We start from the raw sequence: 18,290 nt of genomic DNA on the forward strand, positions 1-18,290 counted from the left end.
TTTACTGAAAAATTCCCAGGTTTTACAAAAAGTTTTATTCATTTTTTTTCTGATTTTCACCCTACTTTTGTATCATTCAAATATATAAAAATAACTTGTTTTAGGAGGAAAATACAAACCATTGCATGAGATGACTGTATTATGATAATACATGAGTCTGTGTGTATGTGCAAAGCTGCCAGTTGAAGTAAGGCTATGTGTTAGTCTAGAAGATACATCCAATAAACAAGCATGCACGCAAGCTCTGAAGTGCATGCACATCTGAACATACTGATGAATCTCACGCCCACCACATACACATTTCAAATTGTTAGCAGATAAAGATTTGGCACCCTAAAACGGGAAGAAACCAAAAACCTGTATCAAAATACATTTCAGAACACAAGGAAGTAGTCGAAAGTTTAAAAAAAAAAAAACGAGAAAAGGATGAAGTTGAGTGTATGCACTGCAGATGGTATGGCTCAATTATTAAATGTAAATATTTATAAGCTAATAGTTCTATAAGCTAATAGTAAACTGTTTATTCAAATGAAAAGTTTTATTTGGGGATTAGACATATATTGTTTTCTTAAATTCAGAGGTGGCATTGTGTTTTGAGTTCTGTTTCAGGTCTGCAGCACACTGATGAATGGAATGCCATTCACAGTCTTTGTTTAATCCTGAGCTGATGATGTCAAATTTGCAGATGAACTGGTTTAACCTCCCTGGCCACACAATAGCAGATTTTAAGGTGGCCATCCTGCAGCAAAAAAACTTCAGGACCAGACTTCAAAGAGAAACTGCTGAGCTCCAGTTCATCTGCAAATTTGACACCATCAGCTCAGGATTAAACAAAGAGTGTGAATGGCTTGCCAACTACAGAACCAGTTTCTCCTCCCTTGGTTTTCACTCAACTGCTAGAACAGGGCCTCATCCTCCCTGATTGAACTAACCTCGTTATCTCTAGCTTGCTTCTTGCTTGCCTATATAAACCTGCCCCTGGAAATTTCCACTACTTGCATCCGAAGAAGTGGGTATTCACCCACGAAAGCTCAGGCAAGAGCCTAGCAGCCATCTCTCTTCCTCTCTCTCTCTCTTCCCACGTTGTTACAAATACATTTAGGAGTCCAGTTATTCAGTTTTTCCTCTGTGTTTCTGTCTGGTTCCTGTCACCTTTTATAGTAACTATGATTGTAGAAATTGTCCCTTTTCAGGTTTCAGAGCTGAAATATGTCGCATAACTTAAACCTGTGGCATGAAGCCATAGAACATGCTAGAAGTCTGGAGGACATTGACAACCTCATATTCTTCATTGTGACAGCACAGAATCCAAATGGTCACTCTGCCCATTACACTTCACTAGGCCTCCTGAGAGAGCTCTTGTTGACCCCTTGAGGTCTAGCACTTGCCCTCATTGATACCAAAGAGGAGGAAGCTGAGTGAATGTTTTCTCAGTCTCCTTTTTTTCCAGGCCAACTGGAGGTTATCAAGGCCATAGGCTGCTTTCTAGCTTCATAAACCTCTTAGGTTATTCGGAGTCATGATTCTGTTATTCAACTGTCTGTGCTTTTCCTTGGGATGACTAATTCCTCAGCGTGACTGGTGGAAGCCGCAGTATTGATTTCTGTGTCTCTGTAAACCTCAGTTGTGTTTGACGCTTGTTAGACATCTGAAGGAATATCCAGTAGGCTCTGGAAGCAATTTGAGTGCCGAACTCAATAGGCTGCACTTGAGAGAAGTTTCCATAAGGTTGCCAGGCAAGCCAATAGAAAGGATTAGAAAAGACAGACAGAGACAGAAAGAAAGACAGAAAGAAAGAAAGAAAGAAAGAAAACAAGCTCTTACCCCCCAGTAAAACTCTTGAAGGAATTAGACCAGTCTCACTCTCCTATCATTAATAAAAGAGCACTTTTATTTATCTCGCTCAGGAGATTTGAAGGTCCACTTGAGGACAGGTCTGCATCATCTGGGAAAAGAAGGGTGTGTCTGTGTGTGTGCGCGTGCGCGCGTGTGTGTGTGTGTGTGTGTGCGTGCAGTTGTGCATACTTATGGGGTGGAAGGTGATATGGTGTTTGCATGTGTATGCAAGAAGACTATATGTCTGTGAGAGTGAGCAGGACTCTCTCTCTTGTGCTAAGGATGGGCTGTCAGAGAGCCTGATTACCAGTTAGTTTCCTAATTAGGAATCAAATATTGATATTTTTTTCTACAATGTCCACTTCTTCAGTTTGCCGTTGTGAGTCACAAAAGCTCCCTGAGTTCAAGGGGTGCTGCCAGCAGAGCACCAGCGACTTTCGTTGTTCTCTTGGGAAGTTAGTGAATTGTGTTTGACAGGGCCGTCCTTAGGCATAGGCAGAATAGGCAGCCACCTAGGGCACCACTAGGTCTGGGGGCACCACTCTGCCGGGAGCCGGGACAGACGGGAAGCAGTGGAGCATGTAAGAGCAGGCTGCTGGGTCCTAGAGAGAGCCAAATGCAGCACAGTCTGAGGGAGGGGATTGGCTGCTGGGGTCTCTGGGAAGGGGAGGGGGTTGAGGTTGGGGAAGGAGCTCACCTGTGAGTGTGACTCTTTCTCCCTGGCTGAGGTGAGGTGAGGCAGGCTCTGCGGCTCTGGAACCAGTATCCTTGTCCCCCATAACATCCATTCTTCTCCCCCCTGCCCCATGGAGCACCCCCTCCTTTCTCCCTCCTCCCCAGGAGCATCCCTCTCTCTCTCCTCCCTCCCCTCCATCAGGGCTGGGTTGGGTGAGGTGCTGGGGGGTAGGTGGGGGGAGGAGGCTGGCTGCCTGCCTGCTGAGGAATGAAAGTGAAAGTAACTCACTTCCTTTGCCAGGATTGGAATGTCACACAGGGCTGGGCTGGGGTTAGCCAGATGTGTGAAAAATCAGGACAGGGGGTTGGGGTAGGGTGAGCAGATATCCCTATTTTATAGGGCCAGTCCCAATTTTGGGGTCTTTTTCTTATATAGGCTCCTTTTACCCCCCACCCCCGTCCTGATTTTTCACACTTGCTGTCTGGTCACTCTAGGTGGGGGTAATTGGTGCCTATATAAGACAAAGCCCCAAATATCGGGACTGGCCCTATAAAATCAGGACATCTGGATCTGGTCACCCTAGCTGGGGAGCGCCTCTCCCCCGGGCTGGCAGCTGCCAGCGATCCACCTCATCCGGGGGGAGCTGCACTGGGCAGGATGAGCTGCTGTGGCTCCATGGGTGACCTGTCCCTGAGATCAGATGCTGTGCTAACTTCACCATGGTCCGTAAGGCTGGTGGTGGTGCCCATTGGCGTGCGATTGGACCTGAGGGTTTGCTGCTGCTGTTGCCACTCTGCATCCCAAGAGGTGGATTTTGGGGTCTACTGCAGCTGTTGGACCAGCAGGCTGGGGGGTGAGCCAAGCATGAAAGCAGTGCTGTGTTGCCATTTAGATTGTCATTTAACAACTTTGTTTGCCAAAAATTCTTGCTAACAATCCTGAATCCAATTTCAATATTTTTTTTAAATTAATATCTTAGCCAAAAACAGAAAATTAAGTTATTGACAATTATTAGTGACAGGTTTGGTTTGAGGCAGGGAGTGGGCCAGTTTTAATCAGAGAAACAAAAAATGTTGACTGACTTTCCTATAGCCTGTTACTCCTGATAAGAGCCCTCCAACAACTGTAATATGCTCATCTCCTTACTAGTGTATAAAGCAGGGGTCGGCAACCTACGGCACACGCGCCAAAGGTGGCAGGTGAGCTGATTTTTGATGGTACGCAGCGGCAGGCTGAGCGGCTCAGCCCATCACTGCTCTGGGGTTCCAGCTGCTGCCCTATTGCCAGCTGGGATACCGGCCGTCGGCCCCACTCAGCACCTGCTGCTGGCCTGGGGACCCCCAAGGAACCCCAGACTGGCAGAGGGCTGAGCAGGTCAGCTGAACCACTCAACCTGCTGTCAGCCTGGGGTTCCATACATTCAGCCGGCAGCGGGCTGGGGGGTTGAGTGGCTCAGTCTGCTGCCAGTCTGGGGTGCCGGCAGCACTCAGCCTACTGCTACTCCGGGGTTCTGGCTGCCGGCCCCTTGCCAGTCAGGAGCCCAGCCGCTGGCCCCACTCTGCCTCCTGCCAGCCTGGGTGAGCAGAATCCCAGGCTGGTAGCGGGCTGATGGGGGGTTGGCAGCTGGGATCCTGGCTGGCAGGAGTTGGTGGTCAGAACCCCAGACCAGCAGCGGGCTGAGCAGAGCCTGGGATCCTTGTCTAGGGTTCCAGTCACCAGTCCCGCTCAGCCCGCTGCCAGTCTGGGGTTTCATTTACTCAGCTGGCAGTGGCCTGAGCAGGACCTCAGATAATAACAATAGTTTATTTATATAATATAGACATAGAGAGAGAGACCTTCTACAACATTAAAATGTATTACTGGCACGAGAAACCTTAAATTACAGTGAACTTGGCACACCACTTCTGAAAGGTTGCCGACCCCTGGTATAGACTGACCATATGTTGTACTAAGATTCTCCTGCCTTTTTTTTTTCCTGTGAGTCAGTATAGCTTTTGCCAGCCCAGAAGTTGGGCAGCCAATGTTTTACATTTTCACAATGTTTTCTCGAACTTTCATAAAGTAAATACATAGTTAATATGAGTTAAAAAGGCCAGGGACACTTCCTTGTGAAGAATCTGTACAGCAGATCATGCTAGAGCTGTGAAAATGTCAGTTTTTGATGGAACTTTAGAGACAGTGATTTATCATGTATTTTATCATGTGAATGTGCTGCTATTGCCAATGTCTTTCCAAACAAAAATAAGGCACAATAGGACTTCTGTAACATTTCTGTGCTACCTTAATCTAGATGAGATGATTCTGTGCTGACTTCATTTTGGTCACTTTGTGCTTTACCTAGCAGTAAAACTAGGGTTATATTTTCCCACTGTTTGGAAACCCAGCTTATTAAACTGATTTTGCAGCCAAAAAAGCCAGAAAGATTGCTTTTAGTTAAAAACAAATCTTTGTTTCAATAACTCTTCATATAAATTTCCAATAAAATTTTGACAAATTAAAAAAATTATATTATTTGCATCATTCTGTCAAATCAGAATTTTTTCTATAGGGCTACTTCTTTAGTGCTAGTGCATCAGCATTACAGTGTGCTTAATTAAGTTAAACTGGTTTTAATACCGTGAATGTGGCAAGTTTTCCAATACTGTATGCTTATATTTGTGTTGCTAAGAGCAGATCAGGCACAGGGGCACCAGTTTAATAATCTCGCCTAGGGCACCAGAAATCCTAAGGACGGCCCTGGTGTTTGAGCTGGAGCAGTTTGATGCCCAGACTGTAAGGTCTTTTGTCCTACCCACATTGTTACTAAGAGGAAGATTACTGTCCTCTGCTTGTGTATTTCATTTATTTATCTCATGAGTGAACTGCTCCTTTATGTGGAGGGAGAGAGTTGGATGATGGAAGGGAGAGGCATAAGGACACTGGAATGAAGCTGGGAACTGGAGTAGGGATGGGAAAGATAAGTAGTCTGACTTGTGGTGAGAGGATGGAGGGGGGAATTTAGTATATTTTAATTAAAACAATAATCTGTGGCTTGCTGATACCTTTCTATGTTGTATCCCTTTCCCCCTCTTTTCATCTTTCTCTTTGTAAACTATTTGCTCTCAAGGAAGGGACTGTATCTTCCTTTGTGTTTGGAAAATGCCTAGCATACTTTGAGTGCTACCATGGTCTAAATAATAAAAATAATAAAACCACAGCCCAGTCCTATCTCACTCCCAACTGGCTTCATAATAAAATACCTACACTTATAAAATGCTTACAGCTATTCACAAATCAATCCCATATGCCCCCTGAGGTCAGTAGTAATAGCTCCATTTTACAGATCAGGAAACTGAGACATGGAGATATGAAATGATTCATCTGAGGCAATGAAGGAAGTTGGTAATAACAGCAGAATTAGAATTCAGGAGCACTTGGCTCCCAAACACATGCTCAGTCCAACAGATCACACTACCTTGCCTTCATCTCACAGGCTTTTAATGTAATTGAGAAGTCAGCAAGATTTGCTGTAGCTCTTAAATGGATCTTTGTCAGAAGAATGAGTGTTACTTGTCTCCCCCTTCTGTTTATTAAGCCAGATTTCTGCTCCACTAATAGACGTTTAGTGGGCTGACCTATACTGTACCAGACCAATCAAAGTAAATGACTATTGTATTACATTTTTAAAGAACATAAAAAATGTGACACAACACAACAAAACCAGAGAATTTCAAGTGAAGCCTAATGCTCTCTCCATGTAATTTAAAAATAAAATATAAATAAATAGCAGGGCAAACTGAAGAAACTGAAACACATTAATTAATGGATCTACTTCATGTGAAGCTCCCTGTCAGAGGAATGGTGTTCCCTTGAATGTGTTATCACTGTTTGGGCTTGCCTGGGCAGACAGGACTAAAATGTGCTTCAGACCTGTTACAAAATCTTTCCACAGTCTTGGTTGGAAGGGGTCTGTTGTGTTCGAACACAAGCCCTCGGTGCTTTAAAAGTTGCTGTCTAAACAGGCTCTAAATAAGGCTCCCCAGAAACCAGCTTCCAACCTTTTGTGCTTCATCTCCTCTCTCACCCAACACTCTTATTCTTTGTATCTTATTTGTCTTATTTAGGTTATCAGATCCTCGGGACAGGGACCTTGTCATGTTACATGTGTGTAAACTGTTGTGCACATCAACTTTCATTTTCTGCCCCAACGATGGATGCATATTTATTGTGGATGAAATAATCCCATTTGGGTGGGCAACTCACATGCGGGGACACAAGCAAACATACACACTCTTTGTACTAGTAGTTTGTCTGCCTTTGCAATGAAAACCATTAGTTGGTGGGAGTTTGGGCTGTGGCAGCCTTACCTTAGAATTTCTTGGCTTTCTCCGTTTATATTACAACTGTTGTTTTAGGTATTCATGTTTGCTTGTTTATATTTTTAAAAATCATGGAATATAATAAATGATGTGGTGTTTGGTCTCTTGGCTAAATTCTTGTTTAGATAGAATTACCCAAAACTTTCAACTTTGGGCATCTAAAGTCTGGCCATTTGTCAGCATACTGTGAATGTACAATGATATCTAGCATATATCATGCAAATCAGAGATGTATTATTCACTGTGCAGCATGGAGGCTGAGTAACAACTCCTGTTGAAGCTAATTTTCCATGTAGTGTTTATATCAGCATCATTATGGTGCAGTCTGTGAGCTTTCTCCTTGAACTTCTTTCTGAGATGTTCATAATAACAGTTCATTCTGAGCTAAACTTATCATACAAAGTTTCTGCTTGACTGGGAAGGTGGGGGCATGAGAATTATTGTGCCTTTCTGTGCTTCTATAGCTATGTTTTTTCAAATGAAATGTTGTAGGTGTTTTGCCTGTAATATGACCCAGCTGGTTATGCCATTTCCATATCAGGCTGTACAAAGCTGTAGATACTGAAGTTTCAAGATGGCTACTGTGCATAGGCAATGAGGATTTTCCAAAAGGGTTGTCATTAAGTAGTTATCATAATACTATGAATCCCTAATAATATGAAAAGTATGGGTAGATGTGTGGATGCTCTAGAGGATGCTGTGGATAGATGCTGTGAATTGCAGAATTCACTCTTGGGGTTCAGAAGGATGTCAGATTTGAAGGGACTTCCTTCCCCAAGCCTGTTATCAATGGAATTTCCACTCATCATTTTGTTACTACCTCCTCCCCAGTTGCCTGATTTTAGGGGCTTAATATTATTTTTTATATAATATGGGTTATAGGCTTGCCCATTAATCTGATCCTAAGCTAACAAGTTTCTTGTCCCAGAATCAGGCTACACAGAGTTTGCAAGGAGTTCCTCACCCACAAAATATCAGGGTTTCCTTAATTTATAGGTTGGCATGTTCATACGTATTAATGACCATTAGCTCATTCTCACATCCATTGTTTCTGAACTAACCCCTTATTTCCATGTTCTTTGTGGTGTGCCTGTTAAGTTTAAAGAGGGCATGAACTGAGGTAGCCATCTATCTGTGCCAAAGGTCTAACTTGCTTTAACTCATCCTCACTTATCTATGCTAAAGATCCCAAACATATATATGCTAACTGTATGATTTAGCTCATCATCACTTATCTAGGCTAAAGGTCCTGAGCATATGTATGCTAACCTGCTTTAGCTCAACATACAAGATGTGTCCCATAGGTTCCTTGGGTTACCCCAAAAATACTTTAGTACAAATCTATAAATCTATTATAATAAAACAACAAATCAAACCCATAAGAATATATATATATATATAAGCAAGCAAGCAGGCTAGCCCTATGGACTACACCCTCCACCTTTTATTTGGATAGCGTCATATTAGAAAAACGAGACTTAAACTCCTATAAGTACTGGAATCAAAGCAAAGGTGACCATAAACCACAAATTCCAGGATACTTCCCGGAAATGATGACCTTTCATCCATCACCCTGTTATGCCTGCCTTTGCTTAATGAGTGTTATTAGCTAGCATATGGGCTGCAGTATCCAGGTGCTACAGGGCAGGTGAAGGATAGAATTCCCTGGCTTCAGACCCTTGCAATTACTTTACCTTTTGTCCTGTTCTATATGCATGCCCACACTAACCATGGCTAATGTTATACCCCTGCCCTGATTTCACCTCTCTTTCTGCCATTAATAATAGATTCCTTTTCCCTTCTAGCTTTACAAATGGCAATGGGCATATTTTTCAAAGCTGCCCAGCTTTGTGTCAGAGAAGTAACATGTTGAACTGGTCATTAAACAGCACCACTGTGTCCCGATCCATTTGGATTAATGGGTAGCTGCTCGATTTCCAAACATACTCCATGCTGACCCAGAGTGGAAGGTGAGAGGCTATCGAGCTCTATAGCTGATGCTATTACAATAAAAAAATGAGAGAACTCTATCGATCACCACGTTCTGAAAGTTTTCCCCACAAAGCTGATTTCTTGGGTTTGTCTCCAGCGACAGTATCTGAATACATTGACAGGGCACTGACAAAGTTCGGTACAGTCAGATGTCATAAATGCCTATTTACTTTGGAAAATAAGCAACAGCTCCTTGTATTGGCATGAATACCAATACCTGCTTGTGCACTGGGTCCCAGCAAGTAAACTGTTAAAGGCACCTGGACTGACATACCTGTTTGCTGGAGGTTTTGAACCCTTTGTGTGATTATGTTTCAAAGCGAGGGGAAGAGGTGAGAAGAGCATATGTCAGCCATATTTCTGAGTGCCTAATCAGGAGATAACAGATGCTTTTCCAACCAGCTCCATATTGAGATGTTGCTAATATAAAAATTAGTAGTTTTTGGCTGCTGCCAGAATACAGGATTTATATGATCTCAGCCTGGTATCCCTGGAGAACTGGAATATAATCTCTCAACCAGTGAGAAGCTAATAAACCTCCAACTAGGGGACAAATTCAACTTTCAGCAAATTTTCAGTTCGCACTCCTTCATCAATAGAACACAATTATTCAGAAATACAAGTTCAAGGTGCTGTGAGATTCCCCCTCCTATTTTAGACTACTTCTTTATCCACAAAGTGTGCATGTCCTTTTTCTTCTGCTGCTCCCACTCTACCAGATTTAGCTTTTGTGAGTGGGTGTGACTCCATAAGGGATGTTCCACCTGCTTATAGCACATATCAATTTGGCCCTTTGACTTTGCTAAGTCCCAGAATCAGGAAGGTGGGAAGAAAAGATGCCCTGTTCAGCTGGAATTCAGCAAACCTAACACGCAGCTTTTTCCCTGTGCTTTATGATCTGACCACTTACAAATGTGTTAATTCACCTTAATTCCCCCCAAACACAATTCACAACTCTTCTGACTTAAATTTCACATTCACATCCAGATATGTAATGTGGATGGGTTGGGACTGTGAGCTGTTACTTTTTCTTTTTGCTCACATCAGTCATTAGTGTTGCATTCTATAGCAAATGTCCTTAACCAAACTAGCCTGCGTTGGCTGTTAAGAGATCTGATGCTTGTGGATATTAACATACTAACACTTGAAGTTCTTCATTCCTCTAAAGCAAAGAAATTATGATTATTATTATTTTATTATTAATTTGTGTTGTGCTACCAATATATTGGGCTTTGCTTTTTCTCCCAACTGGATAGAACCAGAAACAGTTGTGGCAAGATGCACAAGGCTGAAAGTTGAGTTACTTTTTTCACTAAACTGAGACCAAACAATTCATTTAACTGAAGATGCTGGTTTGACCCAGCATTCACACTGCAGAGATGAAAGGTGAATGCCTGCTTACTGAGCCACCCAGCCTCCCCCTCTCCTTTCCCCATTAGCAGCTGGGACCGGAGCATGCAAGTGTAAGAGGGTGAGCAGCTCTTTACAGCACCAGCTAAAATCACACATTTGATTTGTTCACTTTGATGGCGTATTCAGTCGTACACCGTTATCTTGCGAAGACTCTGATCTTCTTTGGCCACATGGCCCTTTAAATATCCCATTTCAAATAGGAAGTAAAAAGCGGTCTGGTGGAGTTCTTCTCTTCTTTAGGATCGAGCCTTTATTAAGGCTTTTCCTTCCGTGTATCTGTTACTTTCTTCCTTTCTGAAGGAGTCGGGTTGATTCAGTACTTTTGGGACTTGGTGACATTAATGTAGCTGTTTTATGTAACATGGAGTCATTATTAAAAGAATCCTAGATCATAAAAAGGTATAACAAGAGACAAGGAGGGTTTTTTTCCTCTTGAAGATAATAGCAGTCGTGCTGAAGAAGAGAAGGGCAAAGGTCAGAAAGCTGCTCCCTGATTGGTCGCTCGCATTCTGCATTGACATTTCTGCAGTTTCATCAGAAATTCTAAATAATCCATGTGAAAACTGAGGTTATTTACAGAAGATATAGATGCACTGCGTGAGCCTGTAAAATGCTGAAGACATAATCTTGGCTCTTGGTGCTTCCTTTTGTACAGCAATACCCCTGCTGCTGCTGCTGCTGCTGCTGTAGAGACATGCACAACTCACGAGTCAGTCCATGAAGCTGTGTGGATTGAGGTAGTGAAAAAATCCTAGAGTTTGGCAGTATTATGATGATGGCAATAAATATCTGCAGAGAGAAAGAGAGAGAGAGGATTCAGGTAGGCAGATGGCAAGTTCTAGTTAGTTCACCAGAGCTCTATGTATAAGAATGAGTGAATGGAGAATAAAATGGGGAGCCCAGTCTTGGAGACTTGGAATCCTACCGACACATTTTCCCTTGGTTAAAGAAATAGCAAACAAAACAAATCTACCTGGCTTCTTCATTAACTCAGTTTCCATTCCAGGAGAGGGCCGGTGGCTGGAGACTTCTGATTCCTTTACTTTACTCCATGTTTAATGACCCCTTTTTCTCTCTCTTTCCCTCATTTTATTCTGTATATTTAAGGGACTTCATTTTTTGTTTTTACTGATTTTTATCAAAAAAATCCCAGGTTTTACAATAACTATTGTTTGGTTTTTACCTATTTACTGCTGATTTTTTGGCCACTCAAGTGTATGAAAATACTCATTATGTTAAGAAAATCCAATATACTGAATTAGGTAAATGTGTTTATGTTAATAATAAATTAGTCTAAGTGTAAATGCAAGGCTGTCTGTTAAAGTAAGGCAATGTAGTGGAAGATACACACACGTGTGTACTGTTAATGTACAGTTCATAAAATAAACCACAGCATTAAACTGCTTTTACTTTCAGTACTCTTACTTTTCTCTATTTGTTGCTTTTTTCTGTCCTCATGTCCCCCAATTTTAACCCCCATATTTATCCAGAAAACTGTGATGTTAATTTTTTGCACCAATCTTTCACCCATTTTAAAATGTTTACAATAAGCGCTTATAAATTCCCAGAAATTTTTAAACAAGATAAAAACCGAAAATGAAGGGCTGTATAAACAGGCAAAGACCAGAGGAAACCTTCCCCTACTCTCCCTCGTGGGATAATGGAGGGATGACTGTTAGCAGAGACACAGTCAGAACATCCATCCTTCTCACTAGCTCCAAGCATATCCCCTTCTTGCTGAGATTGAATACACTGGGATAATGCAAAGGTTCAGATCAGTAGTGTGGCACAGGAACTTCATCACATCTCTGATTGCAGCATTGCTTCTCACACTGAAAAGTGTGATAAAATGTCTTAGTCCTCAGTGTATAAGCAGAAACCAGGTTGGTGGTGGCAGAGGAAGGAAAGATCACTTACAGCAGTGATCCCCAACTTTTTCATCTGGCAGGCGCCAGATGAAGGACCGTGGCCGTGGTGGAGCCGAATTTCTGCGGCATTTCAGCGGTGACGCCTCTCGATGATGTCTCTTGTTGGCGGCAAGTGGCATCATTGAGAGGCGTCGCCACCAAATTTGTGCGGCGTTTCGGCGACGACGCCTCTCGATGACGTCGCTTGTCGGCAGCAAGTGGTGTCATCGAGAGGCATTGCCACCGAATTTCTGTGGCGTTTCAGCAGCGACGCCTCTCGATGACGCCACTTGCCACTGACAAGTGACATCATCGAAAAATGTCACTGCCGAAACGCCGCAGAAATTCGGCAGCATTTCGGCAGATGCTCCACCGCCGGCCAGGACGCGGTCGCATTTAGATGCCCCCGCGGGCCACATTGGGGACCCCTGACTTACAGCTTACCCCAAGACGTACAGCCAGAGCCGTCCCTTTGGTAGGGCGAATCGAGTTGACTGCTCCGGGCCCCGCGCTTTGGGGGGCCCCACAGGCTGGTGTGATTGACGGGTGCGGTCAGTCATGGAAGAGAGGAATCCATCACTTCTGCCCCGGGGCCCCCCGCTCCAGGTCCTATGCTTTGGGGAGCCCCGCAGGCTGGTGCGATTGGCTGCCACGGTCAGTCCCAGAAGAGATGAATCTGTCACTTCCACCTCAGGCCCTGCACAACCCCCCACCCCACCCCCCAGGGACGACCCTGTGTACAGCGGATTGGTGTGTAAATGTCAATTTTCTGCACATAAGTTCCAATGTGATGTGGAATTTGCAGTATTGCCAACACGTTGGTTCCCTCCCCCCCCCCCCCCCCAAAATCTCAAGCTTGAAAAAGAAATTACATTTTGTATTCTTTCTATTTGTCTTCTGGTTTCTGACCTTTTATTACACACATTTTCAAGCTTTTCTCTACAACTGTGCAGTCTAAAAACTTCCTTTTCTGTTTTTAACAAAAGCTGAGATTCTGACATTGTCACGTGACTCCAGGAGCCAGGACTTTAAGAAAATCACCAAATATCACAAAACTTGCAATAAAACATTAAGAGTTGGTAACACCAAATTTGGGCATCCTGGTGAAGAGCCCATGTTTGAAACTCAGCCAGAGACCTCAAATTGGCTGTTAACCCTAGTTTGCAAAATAATAAGTCAATTCTCTAAAGCTAAGTGTTTACCGCCAATTGACATTTTGGTTATAAATGCCTCTTTTGAATTTGCTTTTAGACTTAACTTAGCCACAAGGTCACAGCTAGGGGGAAATTTTGGAAAACTTTTCAAAGCAGTTAATATAGACATTTTCTAACTATTTAAAGGGAACTACAAATGAATAAATAATTATGCTGTGTTTTAAACTCAGATACTTTAACTGAAAAATATTGTAGTTTAAAAAATATATAAGTTGTCCCACAATTCATTTTGCATGTCTTCACTGCAGCTGGCAGTTTGGAAAGTGAGTTATGAATCTGGGAAAGGTGCCACATAGCACTCTGTACCTTTAGAATTGTGTTTATCTACATATCTATTGCTGTGATGCACTGCAACAGAATAAATATAGCTGTAACAGTCTGTGATTAATGTGCATTAAAAAAGACTACAGTACATATTAAAAAGGTATTTAAAATCTTATAATACAATACTAAAGTTAACTAAGTAAGATATTTATGTGGCATCTTTCATTTCTGAAGAATCCCAAAGACTTGGCCAGATCCTTGGGTGATATAAATTGGTATAACTCCATTCACTTCAAAGGAGCTACACTGATTTACACCAGATGAGAACTTGGCCTATATATCCAACGTTTGATATAAATTTGTAGTGACTTGAGACTAGTCTGTAGAAAGATCTTACAAGTAAAAGAAAAATTCTAGATGACCAAGTATATCTATTTCTCTAGAACCTGTCTTATTTCAGAATCTCAGGGAAATAATATTGAGTTCCCCAAAAAAATGCAAATATGGAAAATATATCAAACTCTTCCTAAATACATATTTCTTTAATGGTCTGGTACAGCTACAAAAGCCTCACTAGCAGAGATGTGAAAATAATGGACTTTTCAGGTAAAACCAAAACCAATTTAAAAAAAATCTAGCAAATAAACTAACAAAAAACAATTGGATCAAACAAAATATTTTGTTTCAATTATGAGCATTTTTAACTTTACAAAATGTTTGTAAATGAAAGAAAATTTTTAAATGAAAAGTCATTTTGTATCAAAACATTCTGTTCTGAAAATGTCTGAACTAAAGATTTCAATATTTTGGGACTTTTTTTTTTGTTTGGTTGGTTTTTCGACCGAAACAATTTGGTGAACTTAATATGACTTTGCAAAATGTTTGTGTTGCCAAATCTGTGTTTTATGCCAACAAAAGTTTTGGTTGAAAAATTTAGCCCAGCACTACTGACATGTAAACAATATACATTTTACAGCCTTCCATACAAAGGTCTAATAACATTATGCTGAGACATATGCTCACAAATGGTAGCAGAGTCAGGCTGACATCCTGTCCTTGATTTACCATGTTGGGTCATTTTGTATCATCATGTGTTAGTGCCAAGTTGTCACCCTTGCCTACGAATGTCCTGCCTTTTGTCAATTTGTGTCACATCCTGCACATTATCGCTGTGTTGATTTTGTTGCTTAAAGCTATAACGGACTGGTCTCCTTTCCTTTTAGATATTAATGGTCACAGTGAGACTGCTGGGCCTTTCAATTACTGTGCAGTGAATCCCTTAATCTCTTTAAGTAGCTACACTTTTCTCATCTCCTCATGGTCATTACCTCACATAACATCTATATCCTAATCCTAATCTGGGGTTGACGGGTAAATAGTGAATGTTGTACTTTTATATGATTCTGCTGAGCAACTCCAGAGGAAGCCACAAAAAAAGAGGGCACTGCTCTGGTCAGTGGCTTTAGTCATGCTCCTTTGTAAGACCTAAGCGTGTTCTCTGTCAGTGAGAAATCATGCAGGCCAGGGTGATGAGCAGAATGTACAAGAAATGGTATTGTACTGGCAAGGGGCATTAGTCAAGTCTCTGCTCTGCTACATACTTCTTATGTGGCCTTGGGCGAGTCACTTATTCTCTCTTTGCCTCACTTCCACATCTGTAAAATGGAACTAATTGTACAGCCCCACCTCACAGGGATGGTGTGAGAATAAATATATTAAACATTAGGAGGTACTCAGATACCATGGCAATGGTGGGTCACATAAGTACCTTAGACTAGAATAGAGATGGGATTAAGTACATGGTTAACTGTTGTGCTTGACTGGGATGTAGCAGGGCCCCTTTTCTCCTGTCTCTGCTGCGTTAACAAACCACTGAGACCCTGGGGCTCAGCAATCACCGGTTCAGTTTATTTACAACGTGTGCTCCCACCACCTTCTCACCATATACAGCTTGGGCTTTTAGCCTTCAGGACTTCTCAGCGTCTGCACCCACGAGGGAAGCGCTACCACTCTCCTTCCACTCTCTGGCTCCCCCCACTGGCTGCCTTCCTCTGGGCCTGTATGTAGCCCCAGGCTAATTAGGCTGGCAGCTGTTTCCCATTCGCCAATCTTGTGCAGGTTTCTCTAGCCAGCTCCAATTTACCTCCCTTAATTGGAGCTGGCGTGACAGAGGGCTGACTCAGGAACCGCCAGGTTCATCTTTCCCCATCCTTTCGTCCCTCTACTGGTGGGGCACTATGGGGAGTTCTCCCTCCTCCTTCGTGTGACCACGGGGATCCTCCTTGTAGGGTCATTTATCCCCCACCCTCAGAAATTACACTGTGTGTGTAGGGTGGATGCCCCCATAGCTCCACTGCAACGCACAGGTCCTCACACCATTTGCACCCCCAAGTGTGTCTCCCCTCCTTTTCCCCCTTCCCTTCTGGCAGGGGTTCGGGGTTGGTCCCTACTTCCCTCTGGACACCCAGGGCTTCAGGTTCCACAAACCCACCAAGCAGGGCCTGGGTCTCTTCTCCTGGGGGTTGCCTTGTAGAGAGCTCCGTTTGGCCTTTCTCCTCTGCTAAGGGCCCTGGGACAGATGTCTCCTCCATCCCTCCTTCCTCACTTCCTTCCCGACTTGGGCTCTGTTGTCTAAGGCTTTTCACTGCAATCTCCTGAGGACATTGGTCTCCCTCCTTACTGGGGCTTCGTGGTTTAGGCATTTCCACTCCCTTCTTCGGGGGACCTCCCCTTTTCCCCACCATAGTCTTCCTCCCACCACCTCCTTTCCCTCCTGGGAAGGGGTACTAGTCCATGCCCAACACCAGTGGATAAGGCAGCCCCTCCACTACCATGACCCGTTTTCAACGAAACCTGCCCCAGACCATGAGGGGCACCTGGGCCATAGGACACTGTCTCTTATCCCCGTGGACACATTTGAGGTTCATCTTGGCTCTAGAAATCATCCAGTGCGGCTTTATCAGTGCACTCTGGACAAGAGAGTAGGCTGAGGCCGTATCTACCAGGCCCCTCTGGGGTTTCCTCCCCACCATCACCGGAACTGTGGACAGATTCTTCCCCTTCCCCTGCCCTCCAGCGTTAGTCTGGCCGCAAAACTCGGCACAGTCACACTCCATGTATGGGCTCTCCCCCTTTTTATGTCCCAGTTGCCCACACTGCCAAGAAATGATCGGTCGGGCACCTGGGGGAGATCCTAGGGTGTCTTCCCTTTTCCTTTCTGGGCCCTTTCCGGGCGGGAGTTCTCTGGGCTTTCTCCCGGACTCCAGGTCTTTATATGGCCATCCCTCTTTCCTGGGAAAGTCTGCCTCCGGATACTCCTCTGTCAGTGTCACAGCCCCCTCCACTGTACTTGGTTGATGCTGCCTAACCCATACTTGTATGTTCTCGGGAAGGCCTTGTAGAAACTGTTCTTCGAGTGTCCATTCCATTGTAGGTATGTGTGCTCACCACATTCACTGGTGCCAGAAGTTTTTCCCTCAGCCGTATCTGTAGGGGACTGTCTCTGGCGCATATGCCGCTCCCCCCACCCTCAGTTCCTTCTTACCGCCAGTGATGGTGCTGGAACGTCTCGTTGCCTTGGCAAGCTTACTTCTTCTCAACTGCTAGTTGTGAACTTTGTTGTAAATACTTGTTAGAAACTTGTTAGTTCTTAGTTCCCTTAGTGTAGTTTAGTCAGGGCCATCCTTAGGCATACGCAGAATACGCAGCTGCATAGGACACCACGTAATTTGAGGCACCAAATTTTGTGGCGCCCTAGGCAGCTACATGTTGCGTATGCAGCCCTGGCTCCAGCAGCTGGCTCCAGCAGCCAGCCCCATCCCCCGGCCAGGCTCTGGGCCTATATGTATCCCCAGACTAATTAGGCTGGCAGCTGTTCCCATTTGCCAGTCTGGTGCAGGTTTCTCTAGCCAGCTCCAATTTACCTCCCTTAATTGGAGCTGGCGTGACAGAGGGCTGTTTTAGGAGTTCCTGCCTAGCACCTTGTCACATGGGGACATAATATGTTAGAACCATAGAGATGTAGGGCTAGAAGGGACCTTGAGAAGTCATCTAATCCAGTCCCTTGCACTGAGGCAGGACCATCCCTGACAGGTATTTGTCTAACCCATTCTTAAAAACCTCCAATGCTAGGGATTCCACAGCCTCCTTGAAAGGCTGTTCCAGATCTTAACTACCCATACAGTTAGAAAGTTTTTCCTAATATCGAGAGTAGATCTCCCTTGTTGCAGATTAAGCCCATTATGGCTTGTCCTACCTTCAATGGACATGGAAAGCAATTGATCACAGTCCTCTTTATATCATCCCTTAACATAAATGAAGATTCCCTCCTTCCCCCAGCTTCTTTTCTCAAGACTAAATATGCCCTTTTTTTTTAACTTTTCCTCATACATCAAGTTTTCTAAACCTTTTGTCATTTTTGTTGCTTTCCTCGAGAATCTCTCCAATTTGTCCACGTTTCCTAAAGTGTGACACCCAGAGGTGGACACAATATTCCATCTGTGACCTCACCAGTGCTAAATGGCAGGAGGGATAGCTCAGTGGTTTGAGCATTGGCCTGCTAAACCCAGGGTTGTGAGTTCAATCCTTGAGGAGACCACTTAGGGATCTGGGGCAAAAATTGGTCCTGCTA

The 18,290-nt window shown here is 43.7% G+C and overlaps 1 protein-coding gene and 1 long non-coding RNA gene across 5 annotated transcripts in view; one reads left to right on the top strand and one right to left on the bottom strand.

The window, feature by feature from the left end:
* ZFHX3 (zinc finger homeobox 3) overlaps positions 1-18,290 on the top strand; it is a 1,205,541-nt gene that overhangs the window by 670,294 nt on the left and 516,957 nt on the right. The window lies entirely within an intron of this gene.
* LOC120384490 lies at positions 10,044-17,713 on the bottom strand. Its single transcript, XR_005588909.1, has 2 exons — positions 17,205-17,713; positions 10,044-11,064 (listed from the first exon to the last, which is right to left on the bottom strand). It is a non-coding gene; the product is annotated as an uncharacterized LOC120384490 (long non-coding RNA).

This window comes from Mauremys reevesii, linkage group 16 (assembly GCF_016161935.1).
Source record: "Mauremys reevesii isolate NIE-2019 linkage group 16, ASM1616193v1, whole genome shotgun sequence".
NCBI lineage: Eukaryota > Metazoa > Chordata > Testudines > Geoemydidae > Mauremys > Mauremys reevesii.